This window comes from Acinonyx jubatus, chromosome A1 (assembly GCF_027475565.1).
Source record: "Acinonyx jubatus isolate Ajub_Pintada_27869175 chromosome A1, VMU_Ajub_asm_v1.0, whole genome shotgun sequence".
Taxonomy (NCBI): Eukaryota; Metazoa; Chordata; class Mammalia; order Carnivora; family Felidae; genus Acinonyx; species Acinonyx jubatus.
The window spans coordinates 117998402-118022093 of NC_069380.1; the positions used below are offsets into that span (position 1 = coordinate 117998402).

At 41.0% G+C, this 23692-nt stretch overlaps 1 non-coding gene across 1 annotated transcript; it reads right to left on the reverse strand.

Moving 5' to 3' along the window:
* Nucleotides 1–22155: 22155 nt before the first annotated feature.
* LOC113595002 (U6 spliceosomal RNA) lies at nucleotides 22156–22263 on the reverse strand. The gene has a single exon (XR_003415475.1). It is a non-coding gene; the product is annotated as a U6 spliceosomal RNA (small nuclear RNA).
* Between the last annotated feature and the right edge of the window lie 1429 nt (nucleotides 22264–23692).

A 23692-nucleotide genomic window follows, 5' to 3' on the forward strand; every position in this document is an offset into this window, starting at 1 on the left:
CCAAAATACTCTTACAAATAAAAATAAATGATGCAATAAGTACAATAAGCCTTTGGGGAAACTAACCATAAAGGACACTGAAGTGCATACAAACATATGCAGCTCGACCCTGCCAAGAGCACATTCCTTTTGAAGACTAACCAAGGATCTTACACTTCAACAATCCAACTGTTACCAACAGACCTCAGTGCCGCGAGAGGCTTTGTTGTTAAACCACAATCTTTCATTGTCCCTTCAAGACATCCTGAAATATTCTCAACATCTGTAAGATGTACCACATTAAGCACAACAAAGGGAAAACAAACATGCTCCTGCAAACAACATTATGAAAAAGAAGTACATGACACCGCGACTCTCCTAGTTTTAATTAAAGGGGAAGCCAAGGAAGGAAATTGATATTTTTAATTTGTTTTTTAAGTTTTGATGATGTGACCTAACTGGTATATGTTGTTAATGCTGTAATTAAAGTTATGCCAAATAGCCAAACACTAAAGTGTCAAGGAAAATGCCACAGAACAATTTTCTATAGAAAAAAGAAGCTTAATTAAAAGTGACTTAATTTTCATCCTTTGGGAACCTAAATGTTAGAATTAATGGCTTTTGCAAGGTATGTATCTTTCAGATTAAAAAAAAGAAAAACTTTTTTAAGGAGTGGATTTGGGATTTTGTAAGTTGAGAGTACATGAGCTTTATAAAAAACTTGAGGGGGCGCCTGGGTGGCGCAGTCGGTTAAGCGTCTGACTTCAGCCAGGTCACGATCTCGCGGTCCGTGAGTTCGAGCCCCGCGTCAGGCTCTGGGCTGATGGCTCGGAGCCTGGAGCCTGTTTCCGATTCTGTGTCTCCCTCTCTCTCTGCCCCTCCCCCGTTCATGCTCTGTCTCTCTCTGTCCCAAAAATAAATAAACGTTGAAAAAAAAAAAAGCTTGACTGTTGGGGTGCCTGGGAGGCTCAGTCGGTTAAGTGTCTGACTTCAGCTCAGGTCATGATCTCCTGGTCTGTGAGTTTGAGCCTTGCATTGGGCTTCTGTGCTGACAGCTCGGAGCCTGGAGCATGCTTCAGATTCTGTGTCTCCCTCTGTCTCTGCCCCTCCCCCACTCATGCTCTGTCTCTCTCTGTCAAAAATAAACATTAAAAAAAAGTTTGACTGTTTTCTTGGAGTTGTAGATGTTTGCATAAAACTGAGTTTATATGCCACACAGGCTAGCCGTGAATACTATTCATAAAGCGACTAAGTTTGTGCTGGCCATGTTCACCTCAAATCTTTGCATCCTGTTAGCCTGGGTGGCAGACAGACTCTAGAAGGTCTCCCCTGGCTCTCATCTCGTACTGTTCACGCCTTGGTGTATTTCCTTCTGAGTGAGCGTGGACAGAACTTGTGACTTACTGCTAAGCAATAAAATATGGCAAAGGTTACAGAAAATAAGTCATTAAAATACCCTTGATTATGTCTGTTTTACAAGGAGCTCTCTCCCTTGCCGGCTTTGAAGAAGCAAGTTACTCTCTGGTGTGAGCTGCCTGTGAAGAGGGCCATGAGGCAGTGAACCGAGGGAAAATGTCCCTGGATTCAGCCAGAAATTGAGGCCCTCATTCTGACAGCTGGCAAGGAACTGGATTCTGCCAAGAACCATGTGAGCTTTGGAAGTGGATCCTTCTACAGTTTAACCTCTGAGGAGAACCCAGCCCTGGTCGACATCTAGACTGCAGCCATGCAGATGACCCAGTAAAGCCTTAGGCCTTTTTAACGCTGTGGCATGGGAAGTCAATGGGAGCCCACTTTGCACTGACAGTGTACCCCCCAAAATCATAGGGTGGTTAATACCAGTAGTGTTATTATTGAACAGTGGGCAATGGAGGGTATGGTTGCATGCTTCTCCCCTTTCTCCTTCAGAAAGGCAAGAAAGTATCAGGGGTAGATAGACTAGCCTGTGCTAGGACCAGGCTAGATGCATGGAGACAGGTGGGACAGGGAAGCTTCCAAGCAGACACAACTTGGAAGCGAAGGCAAAGATGTCTGAGGGAGTGCAATTTGAGAGGAGTTTCTCAAACTTCTCTTGGGTACTTCACACTGCCATCCTTTTGGTGGATGCCTTATTTTACCCCTTCCAAGTGACCCTGTGCCCAGTGCCTTGGCACTCTTAAAGAGACCCAGCCTGCCTTGGCATCCTCTGGACCTCTGCTAGCCCATGAAAGCTTATTAGGGGGCATAGAGCATAGTAAGAAGGGTGCTGACTCTGGGGTCCGACAGTCCTGGATTCACATTTCAATTCTACCACTTCAAGTCCAATGACCTTGAGTCAAGTGTCCAGCTCTTGTAAGAGGACCTCAGAGGGTTGTTGAGAAAATTTAACAAGACACTGACCATAGCGTATGGAGCTCCCTGCCTGGAATACAGTCTGTGCCAAATAAATGACAGTTACTATTATTATTTCCTGCTCCCAGGAAATTTTAGCCATTTATCTCCCGATGCTGGTAAATTCATGCACAAGAATGTGTTAAAGGATTATTTTACAAATACTCATGGGAGGAGCATTTTTAAATGAACATTTAAAATCACCCATAGAGGTGATTCTCTAATGCAGGAAATGTCAAATGGGAGGGAAGTCCAGGGGGAGAAACAGTTCCTATCTTTTGTGATATACTGGGGACCAAGGGACACACTAAGTGCTGTTCATGTCTTCTCTAATTTAATCTCTAGGACCAATCTGTGCAGTAGGGCTCCCACTATTTCTCTGCAGATCCGACAACTGAGGTTTGGTAGATTATATCACTGGCCAAGTCACATGGCTCTCACTGTCCCTAGAGACTTTTCTATCATCTTCCCAAACGAGGTTTCTAAGGTTAAAGATCCCCCTGAGGGGCACCCGGGTAGCTCAGCCGGTTGAGTGTCCAACTTCAGCTCAGGTCATGATCTCACAGTTGGTGGTTTTGAGTCCTGTGTCAGGCTCTGAGCTGACAGCTCAGAGCCTGGAGCCTGCTTTGGATTCTGTGTCTCCCTCTCTCTCTGCTCTCCCTTGCTCATGTTCTGTCTCTCTCTCAAAAATAATAAAAAAAAAATATCCCCTTGAATTATACTCATGGTATCTGCACATGTGTGCACCATGGGGCAATCAGCTAGGCCATGTGAATGCAGATGGAACTTTCCTTTTTATTGCAAGAGACTACGGAGTGCAGATTTAGGCATTCCTTGAAATATTACACAGTGTACAGTGTTTTGTGTGCACCTCACTGCCTGCTCTCCAGTCTCCCAGGCCTCTCCTCTTCTACCACCCTGACCTGTCCCCCAAGTTCCTCCTCTAAAGCTGTTGTGCAGGCCCAAAAATGGTTTGCCTGGTCAGTGCTTGAGAACTAACAAACAGGTTTGAAATTAGCAAACAGAATTTTAAAAATGTTATCCACAACTGCAAGAAAACCCCACAAAACATAACAACAACAACAACAAAAAAAAAAAAAAAAAAGGAAAGAAAAGGCTGGTTTTCCCCAGGCTCACTCTGCCCAGGAAAGGTTATAGGAAGGTGAACAAAGCAAGTTACTTTGTCTTGACTTCAGGCACACAACAGTATAAGTAACAGAAAGGAACAAGACTGAGATGTCCTCAGGGATAATGGAATTGGACGTGATGCTGGGACAAAGGAAGGGCGTATTTTAGAACTCAGATGAATTGTTAGGCACAAAATAACCACCCATGTCAACTGACAAATCTGCAAGTAACTGAAGACTTCAGAGACAAACAAAAAGATGATTTCCTTGTGCTCTTCCAAGTCAGCTGCAAATTTGGAGGAAAAGGGAAGACAGGCAGCTGAATCTCCTGGAGGAAACAGAGAGCAACAGGGAGAAAGGAAGCAGGAGAGGGAAGAAGGAAATCTGGACTGCAAAGATGCTCTTTCGGTCAATAAGTATCCTACAAAATAGGGATAATAGGGGGGTATTAATAGTATTTACACCTTAGGGAATTGGATAAAGCCCTTGGTGTTTATCTGACACATAGTCAGAGCCCCATAACTACTAATTATTTGTAACATTTACTTATGCACCCTTTGCAAGGACGTCGGGAAGGTGGCAGAGATGAGAACTCAGTTCTGACCTTACAATCTTATGCAAGAGGGCAGAAGCGTGCAGAAATTCTGCTTTTGACTGCAGTTTTAAAGTATCACAAAATTGTACAGTTGCTCAAATAACAGAGCTCCCAACTGATATTTGCAGGCATTGTTGCTTTAATTTTTTTTAATGTTTATTTATTCTTGAGACAGAGAGAGACAGAGCATGAATGGGGGAGGGTCAGAAAGAGAGGGAGACACAGAATCTGAAGCAGGCTCCAGGCTCTGAGCTGTCAGCACAGAGCCCGACGCAGGGCTCGAACTCACAGACCGTGAGATCATGACCTGAGCCGAAGTCGGAAGCCCAACCGACTGAGCCACCAGGGACCCCGCATAGTTTCTTTAAAAACAGTGGCCATACAGCAATACCGAACATGGCATCCTTGCTGATGAATTGCCTTCCCGAGCAGGGAGATCACAAGAAGGGCAGAGGTGGCAGGATGGAGACGGGTGCACGTAACATCCTTCCCTTTCTTGAACTCTTCCGACATTACCCCGCTTTGTACACATTCACTTGTTTTTGTTTCAGTAGCTAATATAGGGTGGAGATGATGAAGCGCATGGATTTAGAATGACAAAGGTTGTCTGTTTCGTGTCTCTAACAGGTTCCTAAGCAACAGCAAGCTGCTCTGGTCAGAAATGTCTTAGCAGTCTAGGGATTCCTCCGCATCAGAGCTCAAACCCAACTTACAAATGCGAGTCAAATTGTCTACGAGGCTGAAGGAGAGAAAATCCTTTCTGATGCCCCAGTTCTAGGCTTTTTAAGACAGTAGCAGCAACCGGAATCTTTAGGAGGAATCAGAAAGTGGATGTCAAGGCTGCTGAAGCCTGAATTTGCAACTGCAAGTCTTGCTGAAGGCACCTGGTTAGCTCAGCAGTCAACATTTATTATAAGAAGAAAATAAATATGAATGAATATATATGTGTGTGTGTGTGTGTGTGTGTGTGTATGTATAAATTGTGAGAAGTTTTTGTCCTCACCCCTCCCAGGACACCTGGAGCACAGCCCTAACGGAAGTCCTTTCAGTCTCTTTTTCCAGTGTTCCCAGGGACATGCCCATCTGTTGTTGACACCCAAGAACCTCAGCTCCCTCACCTCCTCTAACCCTGGTGGTGCAATCATGACATTTTCAAACCAAAGCAAGGACAGCCCCTCTGGGCAGAAGGAAGACATGCCTGATACAATTGAAACCCAAACTCGTTGGCATTGTTTGCCATTTTAAAATACTCCCGGGTAGTACCAGATATAGATGAGGAACTTTGTATGTCTCTGTACAGTGTTAGCTGCCGGGTGTTAGGGAAGGGTTAGGACAGAATTAAAGAATTCTGTTTTCTCACTACATCAATGGGCTGCATCACTTGGTTTAAAAGAAAAAAAAATCTCTGAAGGTAAAATTGTATTCCTTCCCTAATTTAACTGGGCTACTTCAAATCTATTTTGAAGAATGCCTTTCCATAGACAAATGGACATCGCCTTTTTGGGGCTTGTAGAGCATGCTGGTTAAGAACCCGAGGCTGGTGCGGGGGGCACCTGGGTGGCTCTGTCGATTAAGCATCCGACTCTTGGTTTTGGCTCAGGTCAACATCTCGAGGTTTGTGAGTCTGAGCCCTGTGTCAGGCTCCACAGTGGCAGTGCAGAGGCCTGCTTGGGATGCTCTCTCCCTCTCTCTCTGCCCCTCTCTCACTTGTGCTCTCTCTCTCTTAAAAAAGAAAAGAAAAGAAATCTCCTCCCAAACGTGAGAAAGGTGAGTCAACTTTGATCCCTGACTCGCCCGCTACCTCCTACCTGGGAGACCTCAGACAAATAGCTGTACCTCTGCAAGTCAGATCTGCTTATCCTTCAGGCAGGGAGGAAGAAACCACTGCTGCCTCAGAGCATTCTTTTGAGGATTCCGAGAGACCATGGTATGAAGTCTCCCTCTCAGTGCCTGGCACATAAATACTCAATTAAGTGAGAGCAACTGTTTCATTGTTATGAAAGAGACTCTCAATCAATCAGAACCCACATGCTGATCTGTAAAGTAACTGGAAAATGTGTTTTAGGCAATGAACATTTCTGTAGCTAACCACATGATAATTATACAAGCAAATATTTCATCCTTGTTGAGCTCACCATAGAGTCTGCAAGGTCTGTGATTTATAAGGGACACAAAAACCCACTAGGGTCAAAATAGCACCTGAATTTGAAGACATTCCTTTCTCACAAACTTGGCAGTTTGTAAAGACAAGTCACTATGAATGTTAGGCTATTCATGGGACAGACAGCTTTAGAAAGTCATGGTTTCTGGCTGTCTGAACCGTTTCAATAATCCATCCAAATCCTCTTGGACCTCTGCTATCCTCTTCCTCTCTGTCCAGAAAAGTGACAAGGATATTGAATGCAAGGCGGTTATGTGACTTGGAGTCAGCTAGAACTATCTTCAAATTCTAGATCCACAAAATACAAGCTGTATGGTCTTGAGCACCAGTCTGTGCCTCTGGGGTTGGGGGCCCATGGGGGACAATCCTGATAGGGTTGCTGGAAGGATTTAAACAGAATATGCAAGAAATGGCCTGGCCACGGTAAGAGCTCAGCAAGTGGCAGCTGGTAAGATGATGAAAATCCTTCTCAAACTTTCTGCTCTGAGGATTCTGTCTTAAATTATTGAGGACCCCAAAGAACTTTAGTTTGTATGTGTTTTAGTATGTATTTAACCTATCAGAAATTAAATGAGAAACTTTAAGAATGTTTGTATTATTTAAAATTTATAACAAATCCTTTACATGCCCACATAAAAACAACAATAAAAAATAACTATTTTCTGAAAACAAGAAAAATAGAAAAATGTCATTCTTTCACTTTTATTTTTCAAGTCTCTTTTAAATTCTGTCTTAATAGAAGAGACTGGAATTCGTAGTAGAAGAGAGTGGAATTCTTTTATCTGCTTTTGGTACAATCTGTTGCAATATCACACATGATGTAGCTCCTGCAAAATTCCATTTTACACTCAAGAGAGAATGAGAGTGGAAAAAAGCAAATAATATCTTAGTGTCATAAAAACTGTTTTGACTTCATAGACCCCATGATAGGGTCACAGGGACTCCATCACTTTGAAAACAACTGACTTTATAGCGACTGCCTTTCAGACTCTCAACTGTCAAAGATGATCCAACTGCTTATATTGGAAAAAATGAGGCCAGTGCATAAGAGAATAAAAGGAATATCAAGACCAAGAATATAATAAATGTGTGGTCCACGGAAGAATTTCCTTTGGGGGATAAGGCTGTATTGAATAGGGGTTGGGAGGAGAGCAGGAGGCCAAACATATTTACAGAATCAGACAAGTATGAGTTATATGATCAAAACAAAATGGACATATTTCTGTGATGCTGGTTGTCTAGACATCATCGATCAGGCTTCTCTGTCATCTCCTTCTTCCTTCTGCACCCCATCTCCTCTACTCCACCTCAGAACAGCAAGAAGATGTCTACTTGCTCCCTGGATTATTGGATGGTGTAGTTCTACCCTAGTGTGTCATGGTGAGCCAAAGCCATGAACAACTTACGGGTTTTTTGGGCGTGTAAACCTGAGTTCAAATCCCAGATTTGCCACTTCATAGCTATGCAGTCTTGGTGAAATTATGTAAATTTACTGAATCTCAGAATACGCGTGGTAGATTTAAAAAGGCTACATTCTCTGAAACTTTTCTCATCAAACGATGAAGTCAGTTTCCCCAAGCCTTGTCTTGGGCTGGCTCTGGCTCTTCATCACTCCATGTGGTAGAAGCAGCAACATGAGACTTCTGAGCATGGTTTCAAGAGGCCTTGCAGCTTCCACTCCTGCCTTCCCGGAATCCTAAGCCCCCACCATATTAACCTATCAGTGTCAGCCTAGCAGCCATACAGAAAATCCCAGTGAGGACCACCCCGTCACAAGAAAGCCCCCGGTCCCTTTGGGTCACCCTATTTGCAGCACAGCCACACACACACCTTAAGCAGGGATAAGACCATGCAAGTCAGTGTTTTAGACAAAGATAGGAAATGAGGCTAAGAGTGAAATATAGAGCCTATACAGAGTAGCATATTTTTTCTTGTTTTCAATTTACAGAATAACTCTGTAAGAACTTATTTTATAGTAACTTAGTAAAATAAATATTTCCATAGTTAATAAAAATCTGATCTGTCATCTTTGTCTATATAGCTGAGTTTCTCATTCAGGGCACCTAATTGCTTTAAATCTACCCACTAATGTTCTCTTCTGGAAGAATCCTACGCTTCAAGCTAAGCACAAAGGTAGCAGGCCTCTGGGAAATTACAAACCAAAAAGGGAAAGAAAACACCGGACTTAACCAAACTCAAACCAGCTGTGAATGCTCAAAACAGTATCACTGTTGAACAGGGAAAACACTTAATATTGTATCATTCTGGGTGGGTCTAGAATAGGACTTTTTTTTTTTTTGGCACTACTTTTTTCCCAAGGGCATGTCTAGTGAAAACACAATCCAAGGAGATGATCTGCAGGTAAGATCAATACTGTGCACCCACGAAAGGGCAGAACCCTGGGGGGAGTCTCCAGGGAATAAGACTGGAACTCTTGGGACTCTCTTTTAGAGTCCCAGGAAAAATGGTGGGGGAGGGAGGCCAGAACTCTTGCAAAAAGCTGGAATTTGCTAAATGGTGGTGCAATCCTTCCCTCATGTCATAATTATTTGACCTATAATTTATTTTAAATGACCAAGAGGTAATAGGTCTTTCTTCCTAAAAGAAATTGCCTGCTAGTCACACAATTAAAATAATTTTGTCACCGTGGCCAAAAGAATTTCACACATTCAAGACAATAACTTTTGTGTACATTGCTAAAGAATTCTGACTCAGCAAAAAACACACATGAAATCATTCAGCAGGGCAAACAACAAAAAAATTGTCAGCCTTGGAGAATTTAATCAAGAAGGCATTCCCTTCTGCAGACATCTGACAGCCAGCTTGTGGAAAGTGGGTCCAGACACATCTGTGTTGCCTGTGTCTTCCTTGTACATAGGGACATATCAAGACAGTCAAGAAAGGTATTTCTGTTGCTATGCAAATAAGCAAAAGGCTGATTCTTGAACAGGATCAAACTAGGCTTCAATCAGCCAAGCATCAACTTTCCACTGCTTCTTAGAGAGCATAAGCAAATGTACAAAGAATATAGGTCTTAACTTTGTAAAGAATGGAAGGTAGGCAAGGCTCTACATTGTTTAATACACTCTAAAAGCAATAGACCACCCTCCCCATGGCATGGATTTGTATATTTGAGGATATACATGGATAAGATGGATAGATAGATGGCTGTTTGCATCTATATCCCCATTTTCTGCAGTGATATCCCTATCTGTATCCATCATCTGGCGTGATTATATTTCCCTTCATAGGGACTGAAGAGTACAATTTCTCCACTTTAAAGCACTAGATTATTCACACCTAAAGCTTAACAATTTTTTTTATTCTGTTGGCAACTAGAAAGCCACTACAATAATTTGGGACAGAGGTCAATATTAGAGAGCAGGGGGGTTAAAAACTAATGGTTTTCCAAATTAAAGTCAGTGTCAGGAGCTGAGGTTTAGACTCATAGGGATAGATTTTCTGGCCATTTTCTAGACATTTCTAGGCATTTATGGAGATTGTAATATTTATTCTCTAAAATTAAATACCTCCTAGTTTGATAGTATAAAAATGTACACAAAGCTCCATGAACAAAAAACGCAAATCAAAGATCTGTTTTTCAAAGGACAAAGCTTTAACAATCACTAAATGAAACAAATTATGCAATAGTTATGCAACCAAGAGAATAATAAAAGGAGAATGGGAGGTATCTGAAAGATTTATGTTTAATTGTAACAGTTTATTTTATTTAAGTGGCCATAAATGCCACCAATAGGATAACATACCAAAAGGCTTCACTCCTTTCCCATGATCCTCCAGTCTTCCACCAGAATAAGGACTCTAGGCTTTTAACTGGTACCTCTTTTCCTCACAATCTGTTCTTCATATAGAAACAAGGGTCAAGGGATGCCTGAATGGCTCTGTCAGTTGAGCATCTGACTCTTGATTTTAGCTCAGGTCACGATCTCAGAGTCATGAGATGGAACCACACGCTGGGCTCTGCTGAGCATGAAGCCTGCTTAAGATTACCTCTGTCTCTCTCACTCTTTCTGTCTCTCTCCCTCTCCCCTGTGTTCTCTCTCTCTCAAAAAAAGGAAAGAAAAGTCAAGGTGAATAAAAACATAACTGGATCTATCAGTTCCTCTGCTATACACTTCTAAATGACTTTGAATGTTTAGTCTAAGGGAAATAAAAACCCCTTACCTTGGGCAGCAAAGCATTAAGTTCCCTGGCCATCTCTGCAACTTGACTGCAAACCACTCTGTCCCTTGATTGCTGTGCCAGTCACAGAGGCCTCCTGTTCTGCTTCTTGAGAACAGTAGAATGTCTCTTGCTTTTAGGTGCTTAGTGTTCCTCTTCCATTTGCCTTGGGATGTCCTATCTCTGGCTCTCATCCTTCAAATCTAAGCCAACATTACCTTCCCAGAGAGGCTTCCCTGGTTACTTTAAGTAGCCTTCTCTCTGCTGCCTTTACTCCTATTACCTCACTCTGTCACTCACCTTCATGGCTCTTATCAAAGTCTGAAGTTATTGTTTATTAGTTTGTTTGTCATCGGTCTAGGCTGCTGTAAGTACCTTGGAAGCATGACCTTGATTTGCTCAATTTTGGATCCCAAGTGCCGAAAATAGCACCTGGTTTTTGTTGAAGGACAATTGCTCTGACATCTAAATAACTGATTGGAGGAGAGCAAGACTGGAGTGGGGAGAACACTAGAAGGCTAGTGCACTAGTCTAGGGGAAGGATGATGGTGGCTGTGACCAAGGTGATGGTAATAGTGATAGGGAGATACAGGTGTGTAAGAAAGATCTTCAGGAGATAGAATCAGGAGGGTTGGGTACTTGGTTGGATACAGGCGATCTTAGGTTGGTATCAAGCCTTCCTTCTTCATAATGAATTTCCAAAATAGGATCCTTCCTATGTAAGTTTTTGTGACTAATAAATTGTCAGTGAAACCAGCCTGCTACTGAGCACAGGTGATTGGTAGAGGATGTATGACACCTGGTACCCATATGTAGGTCATAAGTAGGAGATAAGATATTTCAATTTTCCAAGGGCAGTCCTGGTCCTAATTATAAATAATAATCTCATTCCCTCTCAAAAGTGTCCTGATTTAAATAGTAAATTAGATGGTCACACAAGACACTTAAAAGAAGTTATTTACCCCTAAAATCATCTAGGGGTATGAAGTCTGCCCAACAAGAGTGTCCAGTGTTGAGTGGTGGGAAAGCCAATCAAATCTAATTTCTAGGAACACATAAATAGTAGGTGAACAAACAGAATGGGCAACTCTGTACATGAGGTGCAGCCTCTGTCTGGGAGGCCAGGTGCATATCCTAAAGCTATACTTCTCTGTGAGTAACAGTAAGGCTTACAGACTCCCTCCCTCCTTGATCCCAGATAATCCTTCTGGCTACTTATATTACTGAGAGTCCTTTGAACTAACCCCTTCCTCACCACTAATGAGCTTAAATTACAAAGCTACCACTCTAAGGCAGCAATGTCCAATGGGAAGTATGTATGTCTTGCAAGGATTCGCCTGTCATCTATAGGAAGATACACTAGAAATTTGTGATGCAACATGGCAGTCTCTCAACCTGTGATGGCCAAAGAAGCCAACAGGACCCAAGACTTGACCTCATGGTATATATAAGAGCTCACACCTGGAGAGCAACCATGAAATGTTGAAGGAGGGCTGAAAATAAGCTTTCCTGATGACTTCGAGCAGCAAAGTCATAGACATAAATCTCTTAAATGCATCCACAAATCCTAGGCTTTGAAGATATTTCAAACTTAGAAGCAAAGAGTGATTTTATAAGTGGTAACTTTAAGGCCATGTGGCTCAGTGTCTTCAAAATCAATATCAATGTCTATGTTTCTTAATTGTTGGTCTCAACTTTAAATGGTCCATTAGTGTATAAATTATAGGAGTTCCATACCTTCCCTCCACTGATAGTTTTTTTTGTTGTTGAAAAAAAATGATACTAGTTATGACTTCACCAGGCATCTCCTTAATACAAAAACTGGGTGATAATGTGATATGATGTTTAAGAATGCAGGTTTAAGTTTCTTATCAGTGACCCACTGTTCTAATTGAGAAAGTACTTTCTATGACCCCAAACTGGAGCTTACGCAGCTTCTTTTGCTAATATCCCATAAAATGTTACAGGGGCCCTCTTTGCTCTTTCTGTTTGCCAATGGCCACTACCCAGAAAGCCATAGTTGGGATGGAAGATAGGTCTTTGTCCGAGTGACAGAAAGTGTAGTTTTCTCAAAGTATTCCCTACACGAGGAGATGCCTTAACCATAACTTGATTCACTGGGAGCCATAAAATTTGATTGATAACCAGCAACTTAAAATAATTTGAGGTCTACAATGCAATGATATAGCTTCAGAAATTGAGAAAAATACTAACACAAGTCTGTCCTAAGCCCTGGAGATTCCGATGACTTTCTACTAAAAACAATGTACGGTAATATAGTATATAGTAATGCAAAGGAAAACAAAAGGAATATGGGGCTACGAGATTTAAATCCAATAAAATATCCAGATATTTAAATCCAATGAAAGTATGTAATCATTGTCTAGGTTTACCAAAGTGTCATTGGAAAAAGCAGTACTGACATTTTCTTTTATTCTTTCCTCATTTTTTTTCCCCTTAAATTAAAACTCACTGCAAAAAAAGCCTCTGGCTGGGCTCTGAAAAACACTATTCATTTTTCCCCCTGACCTGATTAGTCCGAATGTCTTTCGAACTATTCGTTTTCAATTTGCACCACTGCCAGAGAGAAAGGCCCTCAAATTAATGGTTGCATTGATTGTTTATGCCTCCAGAGGAACATTAAAAATTTTCAGCAATGCTCAAAGAAATGCTGATCTTCTGAAAGGATTTTATTTAATGGATTTTTTAAAAATTAAGAGTTTTGGGAACTTGCCAAAAGTGTGTTTAAAATTCCACTTACAAGGTTGGCTGCCTAGTGAGTTGGAATGGTGAAGGCTTTGTCATTTCTTAGAATAAAAAGCTTCAACCTTGGATTCTGGGATCCTTGGACCCACCAGTAGAGGGGTCTTGATAGAATTGCAATTCTGGCTCAAATGTAGGGCCCATTTACCACCCTGGCTTCCCCTTAATAACAAAGGCTACCCCACATCACTTCCCTAAGTGCCCTTCCTGGGTGGTTTCTCCTCTTTGCCTTGGCTTCTGGAAGTTACACTTAAGAAAAACTCAAAAGGTTTGGACAAACATTGGCCTGTTCGTTTGGCAAAGCAGGGATGGGAATTTGTGCAGAGTTTTTCTTAGGCAAGTTTCTCTTCACTTCCTGCCAAAGAAGTTCTCATGCTGTGTCTCAAATGGAGGAAGGTGACAGATGACCACTCATTCCTTCCTACATGTACTCTAAAGAACTGCAACAGGTATTTGTAGCAGGGTAAGGACCACATTACGAGTAAGCTCACTTTCATTATTGGTCTCCCATTTTTATATTGGCCAATACAATGATAGCCTATTCATGATAGCAGCACACACAAAATCAAAGCTCACTAAGGACTAACGAACAAAGTTCAGGGATAAGAAGTAGAAATACTTTCTTCTTTTTATTGGGGTTTGAGGGCTATGGTTTATGCCATGGTAAATGAGATATCATTAGATACTGAAGTAGTTCCCATTATTTTAAGTGATACTAAATGCTCATCTTTCTCAATCCCATCTCATGTCCAAAACTTTCTTATGGGTGTCTGAACCAAGCAGTCATACTCTCAAATGCCCACATGCCTCTTTGGAAATGCTTTGACCTGGCCTGGCACACAAGAGAGGGGTCTGTCCTAAATGACAGCTTACTTGAGCGAGTTATAGCGATATAAACAGGCCTGGTTAAAACCAAGAGCTTGTGGAATACTAAACTAGAAAAGGAAAGGTCAAACTGTTTGAGACTTGGTATCAGACCTGCCGGTGGCTGGTCAACACAGTCAGAATTATCTCACAAAACTGCCAGCTGGAAAACCAAACACTGTGCAGAGTCCTGGGGCCCTGCACTCATCATCTGAAAAACCCACAACTGTAACTATAACGCACAACTGTATGCACCATGTGCTCCATATGAATTATGATGGGATTCTGCCAATTTCTTCCCTACCCCAAACCACTATTCATAAATGATTGGTGTTGTTTCTTCAACCGTTGTTCTGACCATGTGGTATTAATACTCATAGGGACCTGGTAACTTCCAACACAACCAAACATTCTGAGATTTGTTGTCTAAGTCTTTTGCCAGCTGCACCAATATGATGGACCTGTTGTTTACTAGACTCTACCTGAGGTCATCTCCCACTCTTGGTTCACCTCTCCAGCTTTGGAGTTTGTTGTCCTATTTATGCAATGCATGGAATGTTTTCCTGTGTCTTGATTACATCACATTGTTCAGGTCCTTTTAAAATCTTAACAAGCTACTGCGTGAAGCTTTCCTGGAATCACTGATTGCATTTTTCAGGCCACAGATAACATCCTCTGGTTCATTTTCCTGGGCAATGCACTCTTAAAGACTGATTTCATTACCTGGTACGGCACATCTCCTGTTACCCTGAAAGCCCTTGAAAACAGTTCTTAATAAATACTTAAGATGCCTGCTAGGTCATCAAACTGGGTTGGGGTAGACTATGTAAAAAGTAGTAGATTGTGTGAGCAGTTTCCCCTGGTAAGAAGGTTATTTTATTACTGGCATGGTTTACAATTACAGGTACATGATAAAAATAAAAAGTAGACCAATTTTCAGTTGGTTTTACTATTGTTTAAATTCTCTACTGACGTTGACATCGGAAGACTGTTCCCACTCCATCTTTGTACACCATCGTCCAAAGCGACTCCAAAATCACCAACTTCTATTTGAAACCAAAGCAATTCTGCAAGACCCTCCTTAATGCAGCACTTATTTTACCCAGTAACAGAGATTTCAAACACCAGGTACATAGCCAATTACTAAGTCATTCTCACGTGGATTTAAGATTGCAAGAGACACTTGCATTGACTTTCATGCTCTAGCTTTTTCTTCCTGTGTTAATACAAATGAAATAAAGAAACTAACTACATTTCTTAGTCCATAAAATCTCAAACTTACCCTTATATGGTAGTTTTATCTCCACTGTACCCAGCTGAATCTCTTTTAGAGGCTCCCTTCATTTAAGTCAAATAATTCTTAACAAATGACCAAGCTGACTGAAAAGATTATTTTGTCTCTGGGGACTTTCATGAGATCCAGAGCTCCCATATACAAAATCATGTCCAGTAGTTTACCTTCTCATCACTTGCAATAACTCTTTCAGGGTTGTTCTTCCCTGGTGTACTAGTTACAGACATGTAAAGAGCATAAAAGTGTGTGCAGAGATGGAACATGTCAGGACTTAAGGGCCAGACCTGGATGATACACACCATATGTGGTCACCCTCTATAGCACTCATGGGTGAAAATCAGGAACACTCCACACCCAGTAGCAAAGGAGACTGAGGAAGGTTTGGCCAGGAAGAATATGAAAGGGATGTTGGGGCCAATTATGATCTCTACCTTATGACCAGATGGTAAGAGCCATGACCTCAAGGTGTGCTCAGTCCTGTCACTACCAAACCTCTTGTGCTTGATACAATGACTCATACATCATAGAATCTTAGTAAATATTTGTCGACTGGATGTATGATAGGTATTGTGTGAATAACAAGGAAAGGACTGAACCTAGAATAAAATTCAAAGACTTTAAGTCTTACCTCTAATAGATGGGTTCATCCACTAAAAATCTAAGAAGCAGCTCAGCTGATCCCATGAATGCTGATGAAACTTTATCATTTGGTTGAGATGTTTAAAAACCAAGGACCACTTATACCAATTCACTTAAAAATTGTTCAGTTTTAAGCTTCTAAATAATTTACACGTGCATACATATTTGATTACATAAGCTGTTTGCTGAATAAATGTCAAGAAAAAACATTGGTTTCACGTGGTTTTCAGAGACCAAAGGGAGGGCATGTAAACATTTACAATGAATAAACACAGCCTCAATTCAGTGTCTTGGTACAAGGGGCTTTGGAATAAATGGGAAAAACTATTCTCTGTGTTTTAAGTTTCCCTTGAAGGACCTTACTATTGCATGCCATCCAGAAAGCCTAGCAACCAATTTATAAGCTCTCATAAATCAATCTTTGCTGGGTAGTAGCCCACTTTGTGTTCTAATTGTAAGCATTTCTACTTCTGCCAGAAAGGAATACCAATGTAGAAGCTCTGGAGATGTGGCTAATTCTTGCAGGTACAATAGGAGAACAATGATGACTAATGGGCTACATTCTCAAGATCACAAGAGAACTAACTGTAGATTAACAAGTAAAAAGAATAATTATCCCCCAATCACAGACATTAGAAAACCAGGATATTGCAGAGATGAATTGCTCTGGCATGCCAAAGAAACTAATGAAGTCATTCCCCCATCTATGCTTCAAGATAAAGATACAACGCGCACACACACACAAACACACACACGCAAACACGCACACATGCACACATGCACACACATTTTAAGAAAAATGAAGCAGCAGGTCGCTTTTACTTAAGATTGTGTTCTTTTTTCTCTAATGGACTGATGATATGTTATAAAGGGTTATATAGATAAGTCATCCCACGTCAAATCACTGCTTGAATAAAATATTTCTATCCCATTTAACCAGATACTACAGAATAAAACATAAAATCAACAGGCACTAAAAATGAAGATGAAATAAAAAAAGAAAGAAACCACAATGGTCCTCCACTTAACCTGCAGAACGTGCCTGATTCTCTTCCATGACCAGTTTCAAACGATTTCATCTCCACTTTGATGTTGGACATCTAGATGACCAAATTTCTAGTTTTAGGTTATGGGACTGCTTATCTTGGAGTTTATAGTTTAAGATCTATAAAAATGAGGAATATAACATAACAACATCAGGACTGAAACACTGCTTAGTGATTATCTGGCTTTAGGGTACATCAGAGTCACCAGCACAGTTCATTAAAATGTAGGTTGGAGGTTTTGATTTAGTGGATCTGGAGTGGAGTCTGGAAATTTGTATTTTTTTTACAAGTTGCCAGGTGATGCTGATGTGGCTGTCCCAGGGGCCACACTTTGAGAACCAATATATTAAGTTAATCGAATACCTGATTGGAGATCCTTCATATGTCTGGAATACAGAATAGATTTCTGCCCTTAAAAGGACAGAGTTTTGCCCAAACCATAGATACTTTCATACCAGCACTCATTGTATCTACCTTTATTTAAAATTCCTTTTTGGGGTATATTTAAGGATTTTCTTTTAATGTAATGAAATGCTAGTATAAATAACAGTAATTTGTAAGAGTGTTCACAACATACAATTGAAAAACAAGTGAAACTGAATATTTAATAGCTTTCAAATACAAATATTTATAAGAATAGTAAAAACCAAGTAAAATAAAGGTCAGGCAGGCACAGTGACTCTGAAGTTCTTAACAGGTATGATGGCTATTCTGTCAGTAGAGTTGACAAGCTCAGAGTCAAAAGTCTCCAATGACTTTGTTGTGCTTGTGTGTGTTTTAGGGGTCTCTATGTCCAACAATAGAGTCACATCTCTTGAGGCCTGTTTTTTTGCAGCATTCAAACTGCAATTTGATTTGATGGATCTCATGACAATGTATCAACTGGCCTTCTGGATGACTGTTCTCCACCTCAAGAGTCCACCAGCATGGCCTCTTGGAAAGTCTTCCACTGCTCCTTTGGAACTGATAATAGGTTGGTGGAGTAGAAAACCAGGGTGCAAACTCACTTCCAGTTACCAAAAGCAGTGTGACTTGATCACTCGGAAGTCAGTGTTTCTGACTGTCAAATGGAGCTTTTTCTACCCCTTGCAATGATGGAATGGAGTATGATACACGAAGGTGCCTGGAATTTTTAGGCCCCTGGAAAACAGGACCTGAGACCCAGTAGGCCCATCAGTCAATTTTTCTAATCCTTTTTTTTCTGTATAGAAAAACTTTTGAAATGGTAACAAAATCGACTCTAGATTAAGCAAACTTCAGAGGGCACATTACTGGGACCCAGGTGAGCCTGCACGCTAATAATTTTGACATAAGTTCACAACCTTGCTCTGCTTCTCACTGGCAGTGTGACCTTCATAAGGTTAGCTCAAAGTCCCTGATTTTCAGGTTTGTTTCTTTCTCACAGAGTTGTTGTGAGCATGAAATAATTATGTATTAAGCATTAAACACAATAACACATGGTGAATATTCCATAAATGCTAGCTACTTCCACCGATAACATTTTGCACATAATTTCAGAGTATTCATGGAATTCTTTGAAGTCTATCTACAGATATGTTCACACTTGGGTCCCCTGGATACTGATGATTTATGATATGAGGTATTTTCCATGTATAATGCTGTTAATCCATCACTTGGTGGTTTGCTTTACAATGTATCTTTTTCTTCTGTTCTCAGATGATGGGTTCATGGACTTTGCAATGTTTTTCTATGACCTACTGAATGGAAAGCTACAATGCAGCCTAGAAGCCTCTGAGTCTTGCAGATATGTTCAAACTCAGCGTGGACTCTGGTGACATGGCCTGCAGTGGTGCCTGTCTTTTCCTAGGAGTCCCTAAGGCATCCTCATTTTTCCTTCTAACTCCTCTCTGGCCTCTGCTGGCCCTTGCACACTGTTGCATTTGTGCTCTGTGACAGCCATGCATAGAACTCAGCCTGTTGACTGGTTTTCACAAGAAATCTGCACTGGGACTCTGGTGAAGAGTCCCATTGTCGAAGGCAAAATTTCACCTTCTTGATTGCTCCATTCTCCCTCTCCTCTTGCTCTCCAGCATACCAAAGAATCTCCTGCCTTGCTTCATTCATACACAGTCCTCAGCCATATCTACATCTGCCTTCTTTTACACCACTCTAGATTGAAAACATGCTTCAACTGGAAAAATCTGTGACAAAGTACGGTAAAGAAAGTTCATCTTTCTTTCCTTTTCTTGAGCTTTGTTTTGTAAGGATATAGTTCTCTCTAACTTGCATACGGCTAGAATTAGAAATAGACATAGTTTTTCCCCTTGACTGGTTTTGAGATCAAAGACAAATGGGCAATCTCCCAAGATCTGGATGAAGTTTTCACACATCTTAAACCACACTCTGTATTATGCAAGCCTTTTGCACAGACAGGTGTGAATGTGGTGAAGGGGAACCATACCACAAACTGTAAAGGAGAGCAGTAAGATGAACACTGATTGAGATGACAAAACACAGACATTACATTACAGATTCCACACCAGCTCTCCAAACCCTGTGTTTGCTGTAATGTGAATACGTCACCAAGAAAAGCCCTTCCCTTGCCTCTCATGATGACTTGAGCCCCCCAAACCATGCCGTTTGGGCAGGATTGACACTTTACACATCACTCAGCTGAGCTTCTTAAAGGAACATGGGAAAAACCATAATGCACCTGTCATTTTAACATTGGGAATTCAGTCAAACCGCAATGCCCAGTGATAAATCTAGAATGTGAATCAAGGATGCTGATGTGCTCATCTTTCTGTCCCTAGCACCAAGCATCTTTCTATCCAATCTGAAAGAGATTAATCAACTTCACAATTCCCTTTTCAGAAATAATTTACAAGGGTTTGGGAAAGAGCCTGTTTGATTCAGAATAGAAACGTTCATGCGGGTTTCTCTATTTCTTCAGAAGCTCTCTTCATGGAATTCTAGGAGAGATTAGGATTGATCCTTAGGGATGGCAGCAAGGTGCCACCTGAAAGGGTCACCCAAATGGCACTGCAATATGAAGACAATTCTGCTTTCCTGGATTCCTCTCCGGGAGTCAGGAGTCTACTGCATAAATTTGGAATTTTATTCTAAGGGCTGCTTAGGGATGAGGCGTAGGATTTCCAAGGGACATGTATAGTCACATTAGGTGCTTGACGAATGGCCTTCTAAAAGACTTGGTCCCATTTCTCTGTGGGGTCTCACTTTTGCAGTAGAGAGAGGGCAAGTATGGGGGTCATTTGGAATACTAGTGGTGAGACTGAGTGCAGCCACCAAGGTCTTTTTTCCCTGCCCAGCCTCCATGCAGTTTTCTGCCTCTCTGATGAATGAATGCTGAACAGATACTTAGAGAATCTTTATTTAAATCCATGCTAATCATCAGTCCTTCAGTGGAGACCCTTATGAATCTGGGCTGTGCTCGGGAGCCCTCTGTGTATGCCAGCCAGCTACCAGCAGAGGTTCCGCGTTGCACTGAAGGAATTACTCCCATGAATTCATTCCTTTGGAGGGAGGCTGATCGATGAAAAGTTCAAGAGTTACAACAGCCTCAATGATTTAGGTTTATCATTTTCAAGTTCCCACTGACAGGAACTGGTCGGGGGGGTTACAGGAAGGAGGGGAAAGGGTGGAGAAGCCACATGCCTTAGACAACCCAGCAAATGTCTTAATAAATAGATAAGAATCTGGTTCACTTAGCATTTTCAATATTAGAAAGCAAGTAGGACCAAAGTGAGGCCTAAGAACTGCATGTTCTTCCCTACTAAGAGAAAAGAGATGCCACAAACTGATGTGTGCTCAACCTTCATGACTGGTGCAGGAGATCATTAACATTAGGTTGGGCATCGGCTCAGAGAAGGCTATAAATGATTCAGCTGGTAAACATCAAAGGAAAATTCATTTCTCCTCAAGTGCCCTCTACAATATTATTTCATTTGTCTCTAAAAGCTTAGATCGATTTTAATAACATCTCACTGTCTTGTGAATTCCTATTCATCCTTCAAAACCCACTCAGACACCAGTATCACAGACCAAAAAAGGTATACCCCAATCTCCTCCTGTTCAGGGCATCAATATGTATTTTCCATATGTATGTACTGTTACTCTCACTATACTGAATTTTCAGGTGTTCATTTGCAGGACTGTCTCTCCTACTGGGTAGGAGTTCCTGGAGTCCAGACATTGCTGTCATTTATCTCTGGGTACTTATTTTAACCTATAGTTTGGCACTGTATATGGTATATACCTACTTAAGGGACACATTTATCATAAGTACACTATTTATTCTGTAACTTCTGGTGGCCATGCAGAAACATCCTGGTTTCCTTTCTGGCTGCAGGTCATGGGCTAGTTACTCTAATCTAATTAAATTATTTCATGGATTAGATCATTGAATTTAAATAATTCTCTTGAGGCTGGAGAACTTGCTAAATGATCCAGCCATCTTTTATAAGTTTGCGATACACTTATTAGGTATGAAACCTGACCCAGACAAGGCTGTTTATAGTTTTAATTATCCCATTTACTATGAATAGTCCCATAGCACGTTACAAAGTATTAGTGCGTTTATTGTATATGTCCCTTTCTAAAATAAGAAAAACTCAAAATTCCCTATTACATCTTGCCTCAAGGATTTCAGAAAAGGTACTAGGGACTTGTACAGTATGATCTCATCACGAGAACCCATATCATAGAGTAAGTGTCCTGGTTGATGCTTACTTCAGCAAAGCAACATCAACTACCATGTTAAATGGGTGTTAGTCACTTGGTTTTTATTGTTTGTGTTACTTTGTTTGTATTTAATTGTCAATGTATTTGGGATATAAATGTGGCAGAAGCTCTATACATTTTGCTGTTAATTTATAATTTTATGTTGATAATAGTTCAATGATAATAAAAGCAACCTAAGTAAATAAAAAAAATTAGATAAATGAATAAAAGAATTGCAGAGCCAAAATTAACTTAAAAAAAAAACAAACCTTACTTGGTCCTGGGGGACAGCATAAGTGATTTTGTGTCTGATTATACACAGAGATGTATATATAGCACTAGTTGTATATGTAAATATACAACATGTGCTGTTATATTGATGGACACTGCACACATTTGGATTAGTCTTCCTCCTACTTATACAGAGTCACAGAAATAAGTGATTCTTTCCCTCAACTTGTCCTTTCTCTCCTTGTGCAGGGGTGATGCTAATCTTCTCTGTATCGTTCCAATGTTAGCATATGTGCTGCTGAAGGAGGCACACAACTTGTCCTTTTTCTGATTCCACCCTCCCTCCCCCCCCCCCCAGTGACCACATGCAAACAGAAGTTCCAGCGGAACTAACGTGATCAGCCCCCCAATGTGGAATGAAGGTAGAACCACAATGGGAACACTTGCATGTTTACTCTCAACCACAAGGATGGAAATTTAACAACAATACCTGTGATGTTTGTTTCAGACAGTAGTTAGACACAGGGCCCAGAGAGATTGAATAAATAGATGAGGTGGGCAGGCTGTAAAAAAGAAAATCATGCAGGATGATGAGGAACAGCTAATTGAAACTCTTCAGTATCAGAGTGAAAACAGGCAGGGGTGGGAGACTCTGATGTGAAAGTAGGCAGTCAGGGGACTTTGAACTTCAACACCAGCTAGTTGTCACTATAATTTGGGATTATAAGTCCAATTTGCTAGATCTTTTTTTTTTTTTTTTTTTTTTAAGGTGGGTGGTGGGGAGAAAACCAGGGTTCTGTGTGCATTCTCCTGAGTTTTTATATTGGCAACTAATTCCATGAAAAACATACAGTGGATCAAATAAAATACATCTGTGGGCCAGATTTGGTCTTTAGCCCATCACTTTGCATCCTGTGACTTAGAATCTGATGGGATCATTAGCATTCTGAACAAACTTGTCACACATGGTCCCTTATTTCTAACCCTGGATAAAAGGAGACGGAAACTTTTCTTGTGGTAAATCATGTTATTTTCATTTGAGGTGACAGCCTTGGCTGTGGCCCAAGGGTTCACTTCTGGAAAAGAGAAATATCTCTCTGTCCTTGTTTATGGCTAATTGTATTAAAAATTATACTGGATTGAAGACACTGAAATAGATACTCAAGGACCAGCCTTACAGCCTTATAGACTCTTCCTTCCAAAGTGAAACTTAAATTGAAATTCATCCTTTTTCTATTCCTTAATTCAGACTTCTCAGAGTCTCTACAAGGTGCTGAGTGTCCATTGTTGAAGGGTCATTGGCTCAAAGGAACCTGTGAAATCAATCTGTTCCGTGAACAATTGACAAAAGCTTTATGACACAATGCTTTCTGGGAGCAAAATTATTTGGCAACATATTTGCAAAGCTGTGAAGGAGATAATTTTCACATTTCTTTCTTTCTAAATGTTTATTTACTTTGAGAGGGAGAGAGAGAACACCAGCCGGGCAGGGACAGAGAGAGAGAGAATTCCAAGCAGGATCCACTCTGTCAGTGCAGAGCCTGATGCAGGCCTTGATCCTACAAACCATGCGATCATGACCTGAGCCAAAATCAAGAGTCGGACACTTAAGTGACTGAGTCACCCAGGTGCCCCACCAATTTTCACATTTCAATTGTCAGTTGTGTTCTAGTCATGTCTTCATGAAACAATATGCACTGAGTGCCCATTATGTCCTAGATGCTATTTTAGCCACTGGGG